Below are 7,285 nucleotides of genomic sequence, written 5' to 3' on the forward strand. Positions count from 1 at the left end.
CATTTTGTAATGCTGTAGATAAGCCCCCAATGTAACCTGAAAGAGAAGAAAAACAAGTTAGATTATACTCACCCAGGGGCAGTTCCGATGCAGTCCGGTCCGATGGGCGTCGCGGTCCGGGTCCAGCGCCTCCCATCTACATATGATGACGTCCTCTTCTTTGCTTCTTACTGCGACTCCTGCTCAGGTGAGCAAAGTATTGCAGTGTGCAGGCGTCGGGCCTCTCTGACCTTTCCCGGCGTCTGCTCACTGCAGTACTTTGCTCTGCCCTCAAAAGGTCAGATAAAGTATGCCTGCGCAGGAACTGCGGCAAGAAGAAAAGAAGAGGATGCCATCATATGAATATGGGAGGCACTGGACGCGGACCGCAACACCCATGGGACGGGACCGCCACCGGGTGAGTATAATCTAACTTGTTTTTCTCCTCTTTCAGGTTACATCGGGGGCTTATCTACAGCATTACAGAATGCTGTAGATAAGACCCTGATGCTGGTGGCCTTAGCTTATAGGCGAATTTTGGGGTGACAGATTCCCTTTAAATCACAGAGATACTGTATGTCACACAAAATACTTGATAAGTAACATTTCCCACATGACTACTTTACATCAGCACAAATTTGGAACCCACATTTTTTTTGTTAGGAAGTTATAAGGGTTAAAAGTTGACCGGCAATTTCTCATTTTTACAACAAAATTTTTTTTAGGGATCACATCACATTTGAAGTAACTTTAAGGGGTCTATATGATAGAACATACCCAAAAGTGACACCATTCTAAAAACTACGCCCCTCAAGGTGCTAAAAAACACGTTCAAGATGTTTGCTTCACAGGAATTTTTGGAATGTGGAAAAAAAAATAACATTTAACTTTTTCCCCCCAAAAAAATTACTTCAGATCCAATTTTTTTTTATTTTGACAAAATTTGTAGTGCAATTTCTCCTAAGTACGCCAATATCCCATATAAGGGAGAAAGCCACTGTTTGGCGCACGACAGGGCTCAGAAGGGAAGGAGCGCCATTTGACTTTTTGAATGTAAAATTTGCTGCAACAAATAGCGGATGCCATGTCATGTCTGGAGAGACCCTGATGTGCCTAAACAGTGGAAACCCTTCCACAAGTGACACTATTTTGGAAACTAGACCCCTCATGGAACTGATCTACATGTTTGGTGAGCGCATTGAACCCTCAGGTGCTTCACAGAAGTTTATAACTTTGAGCCAAAAAAAAATAAAAAACATTTCCCCACAAATATGGTTTTAGCACAAAATATTGCATTTTCATAAGGGTAACATGAGAAATAGAACCACACAATTTGTTGTGCAATTTCTTCTGAGTACACCGATACCCCATATGAGGCTATGTTCACACGTTCCTGATTTCCCTCCTTTTTTTCAGGACTAAAAACCGCAGCTCTTGGCAGAAAACGCAGGTCCTTTTTTTGGTGCTTTTTTGGTGCGTTACCCTAACCCTAACCCTAACCCTAACCCTACCCCTAACCCTACCCCTAACCCTATTCTAACCTTAGTGGGAAAAAAAAAAAAATCTTTATTTTTTTATTGTCCCTACCTATGGGGGTGACAAAGGGGGGGGGGGGGTCATTTACTATTTTTTTTATTTTGATCACTGAGATAGGTTATATCTCAGTGATCAAAATGCACTTTGGAATGAATCTGCTGGCCGGCAGATTCGGCGGGCGCACTGCGCATGCGCCCGCCATTTTGCAAGATGGCGGTGCCCAGGGAGAAGACGGCCGGACGGACATCGGGAGGCCGGGTAAGTATAAGGGGGGGAGATGAGGGCACGGGGGGGGGGGCGTCAGAGCACGGGGGGTGGCATCGGAGCATGGGGGGGTGGGATTGGGGCACGGGGGGGCAGCCACACTGCAGCGGTTCTGCACCACAAACCGCAGAAAACCCGCAGATATTTTTTTCATCTGCGGGTTTTACTGCGGGTTTGACCTCACAATGGAGGTCAATGGGTGCAGAACCGCTGCAGTTCCGCAAAAAGAAGTGACATGGTACTTCTTTTTTACTGCGGCTATTCAGTGCGGCTTTTTTCGCGATTTTCCGCAATGTGGGCACAGCAGTTCCTGTTTTCCATAGGGTACATTGTAATGTACCCTGCATGGAAAACAGCTGCGGACCCGCAGCGGGAAAATCGCGGCGATTCCGCATGAAAAAAAGGATGGTGTGAACATGGCCTGAGAGAGAAAACTATTGTTTGTGTGAACAGCAGGGCTCAGAAGGGAAAAAGCGTCATTTGACTTTTTGAATGTAAAATTTCCTGGACTCATTATTGCACGTCATGTCCCATGTCGAAAGCCCCTGATGTGCCTAAACAGTGGAAGCCCCCCATAAGTGACTTCATTTTGGAAACGAGACCCCTCAAGGAATATATTTAGATGCGTGGTAAGCACCTTGAACTCCCAGGTGCTTCATAGAAGTAAATAACATTGAGCCTGTGGAAACCATAAAATCCCATTTTCCTCACAAAAATGTTGTTTTAGCCCCAAGTTTTTAGTTTTTCTAAGGGCTAATAGGAAATGTTTTTACAACAAACTGAGAACCATTTTTTTCTGAGTGTGCCAATACCCTATATGTAATTGGGAAATATTTTTCAGGCACAGTGCAAAGCTCAGAAGGCAAGGAGCGCCAGATTTTACTGTTATGGTTTGCAGGTACCATGACCCACTGGGAGAGCCCATCAGGTGCCAGAACAGCAGAACCCTCTAATAAGTGACCCCATTTTATAAACTACACTTCTCAATGAATTCATGTAGGGGTGCAGTGATCATACTGACACCACGGGTGTGTCACAGAATTTTATACCATTGAGCAGTGAAGAAAAAATAACTACATTTTTACCATCAAAATTTAGTTTTAGCCCCAGATTTTACATTTTCACACAAGACGTGGGTAAAAATGGCACCGAAATTTGTTCCACAATTTCTACTGAACGTGGCAATACCCCACATGTGTTTGTACAGTACTACTTAGCCATACGGAGAGACTCTAGAGGAATGGAGCGCTATTTGCCTCCTGGAGCGCAGATTTTCCTAGAACAGTTTGCAAACTCCGTATACAGAGCCCCTAATTGCTAGAAAAGCAGAATCCCCCCTCAAGTGACCCCATTTTGGAAATTATACCGCTTTAGGAATTTATTTACAGGTGTAATGACTTCATGGGTATTTTCCAGAAACAAGCAGCAATGAATCTTGCCAAGTGAAAATTGCAAACTGTCGCTGTAGTGAGCAGTATGTTGTAGTGACCAATATGTTGCAGTCATCAGTACGTTATGCCCAGCCCGTGCTTCTGGAGGCATGTCAAATGTGGATGCTACATGTGGTTTAGGTACACTGTGGGGCTCAGAAGGGAGTGGAGTATTTGGATTTGGGAGCACAAAATTTGCTGAATTTCTTTTGGTGGGTGAGGAGCCATCTAGCTTTTCCAGAACCTTTGTACTACCAGCAATGTGAAAGCACCCTTATTTTGTGAATATTTCTGTGATCTCTAAAAGTGAACAAAAGATTTTAAAAATATAGTAGGCTTCCATTTCTCAGACATAAAGTGTTACGTGGTCTGTGAACATTTCTGTAATTCCTAAGAGTGAATAAAAGCAGTGAAGAATTTTTCTGGATTGAATTTGATTGTCATCCATATACTTTAGCTTTCTTTCTGTTACATAAAGGTGGAGTAAAGTCACAAAAATCACTTTGATTGCTGCAGGTGATTAATTTTTTTTCTTTCATTAAAAATAAACTTGGTTTCAAGAGACTTAGCAATTACAAAATGCATAAGGCGTGCGTTAATGGATTGGGAAGTGAAAGTGTTGATGATGGTGCATGCATATGCTGAGGATGTGGGGCAAGTGTGACAATGCCTGTTGCTGGAGCACAAGAAACACTCCAATCCATGTCACAAAGGTTGCTGTCCCACTTACACTGTACACCCCTTCTTAAACCAGAGCAGTGTGAACATGTGGTTGGTTGGATGGATAGCAGATCAGGTTTCCAGCAGGCTTGACATTACAACCCAGTCTTCCACATGGTCTAGTGTCACCAGCCTAAAGTCTGGATCACTAAAGTCTGGACCATGCCCTGATCCTCCTTCCTGCCACCATATTGAGTCACAGGAGACTAATGATCCCACACTGGTTTTTGTTAAGTAACGAAGTCAGGAGGACCAGGGTGTGGTGGAGGAAGGGGAAATGGTGAATGACGAAGTCACCGACCCAACATTGGAAGCTGGCTGAGAGGGAGAGATCGGCAGAACCGAAACAGACTGGAAGAGTCAGTGGGGTGACCAGAGTGAGAAGATGGTTAACTGTTCCACAGAGCACCGAAGCTCCTGAATTTCTCTGTGAAAGAGTTAGTTGTTCCCCAGTCTGGGTTTTTTTTTTAAAGAGAGTTCTGAGACAAACAAAATGCCCATTTGCAACCTGTGCCATGCAAAGATCAGCAGGGGTCTTACCATTAAGAATCTAACCACCACCAGCATGATAAGGCACATATCATCTAAGCAGCCGACTCGGTGGGCCGAACGCCTGGGTTCACGATTGGTGAAATCAGATGACACCACTGCCTCTTCCCCTGTGCTAAATGCTTCCCAATCACCTGTCCAAAACACTGGTGCAGATGCCTCCTGCACTGCAGTTGTCCTTGCACGTTCTGACTTACCATCATCAGACACTTCAAAATCATTGTCCAAGCCCAGCATTCAGCTGTCCCTACCCCAGGCCTTGAAATGAAAAAGAAAGTTCCCAGCTACCTTCCCACTGGCCCAAATACTTAAAGGGTACATTTCCAGGCAGCTTGCCGTGGAAATGTTGTCACTTAGACTGGTAGTCATGGAGGATTTCCGCTGACTCATGGCACAGCCATCCCTTGGTACTCGATCCCCAGCCACTTTTTCTCCCAGTGTGGCGTCCCCGTATTGTGCCAGCACGTGTCCAGGAACATCACCTGTTCCCTTACCAAAACACTTACTGACAATATCCACATAGCGTCCGCCACGTGGACAAGCGCTTTTGGCCATGGATGCTACATTTCCCTGATGGCACACTGGATGAACATTGTGAAGGCTGGGGCCGAGTCACACCCTGAAACATTGCATGTGTTACTGACGCCAAGGATTGCTGGCCCTACTTCTATCAGGGTTTACTCCACCTTATCCATCAGCTCCTGCACCCCATTCCTCCTTCTCATCTTCCACCTCCAATGGGCTATCTCAGAGCACATCATCCGCATCAGCCAGAAGCTGGAAGCTCTGCAGCACAAAGTGCCAACAGGCTCTGCTGAAGCTAATTTGTCTTGAAGACTAACCACACACTGCATGGAATTACTTAAAGGAATAACAGACCAGACAGATCTGTGGTTTTGCTACTGAATTTCAAACCAAGCATGGTCGTGTATGATGATGGCCATAGCTGGTGACTGTGAAGCTTTTCAAGCTCACCGCCGTACCATGTTTGGCACATGTGCTCAACTTGGTAGGTCAGCAATTTCTGTAAACATACACATATTTGCCAGAGCTTCTGGTTCAAGTCTCCTACAGCTGCCACTGCTCTGAGTCTCCACCTTGGAAGATGGCCTCACCAGGATAGTAAAATACTCTAAAGGTACTGTCACACTCAGCGACGCTGCAGCGATATAGACAACGAGCCGATCGCTGGAAAGTCGCTGTTTAGGTCACTGTAGAGACGTCAAACACAGCAACTCCAGAACGATGCAGGAGCGATCCAGTGACGTAACAGTGACTCACTTATCGTTCTCGCTGGTTGTTAGCTCCATGTAAAACGATGCTGGCATCGTTGCTTTTGATGTCAAACATGACGATACACGCCAACCTGATGACGAAATAAAGTTCTGGACTTCTAGCTCCGACCAGCGATGGCACAGCGGGATCCAGATCGCTGCTGCGTGTCAAACACAACGAGATCGCTATCCAGGACGCTGCAACGTCACGGATCGTTGTCGTTCTCGTTGCAAACTTGCTGAGTGTGACGGTACCTTAAGAGATCCTAGAAAATAGGCTATGCTGCAATAATATCAAGATTGTGAGCTTTCCTGAAAATTCAGAGGGCCCCAAGCCTACATAATTGATTAAATCCTGACTGCCGAAAAAGTTTGAGAAAGACGTTCTATCCCCTCTATATGCGGTAGAGAGGGCTCACTGGGGATTTGGATAAAAAATTAATTTGTATTTCGGATCAACTCTTTAATATCACTGTTTTTTTAGTTATTTAGGTTTTATTTGAACACATCAAAAGTACACTATTTGTCCTGGCTACCAAAGATGACAAATGTTGAGAAACCCATGGCAATGAAAAAGTTATATCATATGAATTGTAATGTAAAAAACAACTAAAAAATATATTAAAAAATGCATAAAAAATGCAAAACAAATGCTGGCATATTTTAAGCCATTAAAATACAGTTAAAAAAAATGTGTGTAAAGGTAGCCTAAAAACACACAAAACTTGAAACTAATGAATTTACAAGAAAATAACAATCCCCAAAGTGCTTTGCTAGCAATCTGATTGGCAAAGATAATAGAAAATGACACCCATTTTCCACCTTATACATAGAGAAACAAAGACAACCTGTATTGTGTAGATAACAGCAAATAAAGAACATTAGCATCAATAAAAATGCTAATTAAAACAACAATCCTTTACTCATTGACCTATTTATAAGGAACCATTGCGTCCATTATGTCTTTCCTAGCATGAACACTTTTTTTAATGACTTTTCTGTACTAACCCATGCATACAAACACACCTACAAACATACATCTGATGCAGAAAGACTTAGGTCTAATTCATACCTGCTTGCAGAAATACTGAATACAGTATGTTACTTTGAATTCACCCACTGATAGTGTAGACATAGTCTTGGTACCTGTGGTATATGTGCGCTGCACATTTACTTTTTTGACCTTAACTACACTTTGCCATGATTGCTGCAAAGAATTAAAGCCAACAGAGAAAAATGTTATTGACACAAATTTTCCTGTAAGGCCAGTCTCACACGTCCAGATAATTCCGGTACCGAAAAAATCGGTAGCAGGCGCTGTGAAGCCACCTCCCTCCCTGCAGTACCCTGATACCGTGGCCATTTTGGACCCGGGCCTGCTGCAGGGAGGAGAGGTAAGAGACCCTCGCAGCAACGCGATCACATCGCGTTGCTACGGGGGTCTCAGGGAAACCCGCAGGGAGCCCCCTCCCTGCGCGATGCTTCCTTATACCGCTGGCACACCGCGATCATGTTTGATCACGGTGTGCAGGG

The sequence above is a fragment of the Ranitomeya imitator genome, chromosome 3, assembly GCF_032444005.1.
Source record: "Ranitomeya imitator isolate aRanImi1 chromosome 3, aRanImi1.pri, whole genome shotgun sequence".
NCBI lineage: Eukaryota > Metazoa > Chordata > Amphibia > Anura > Dendrobatidae > Ranitomeya > Ranitomeya imitator.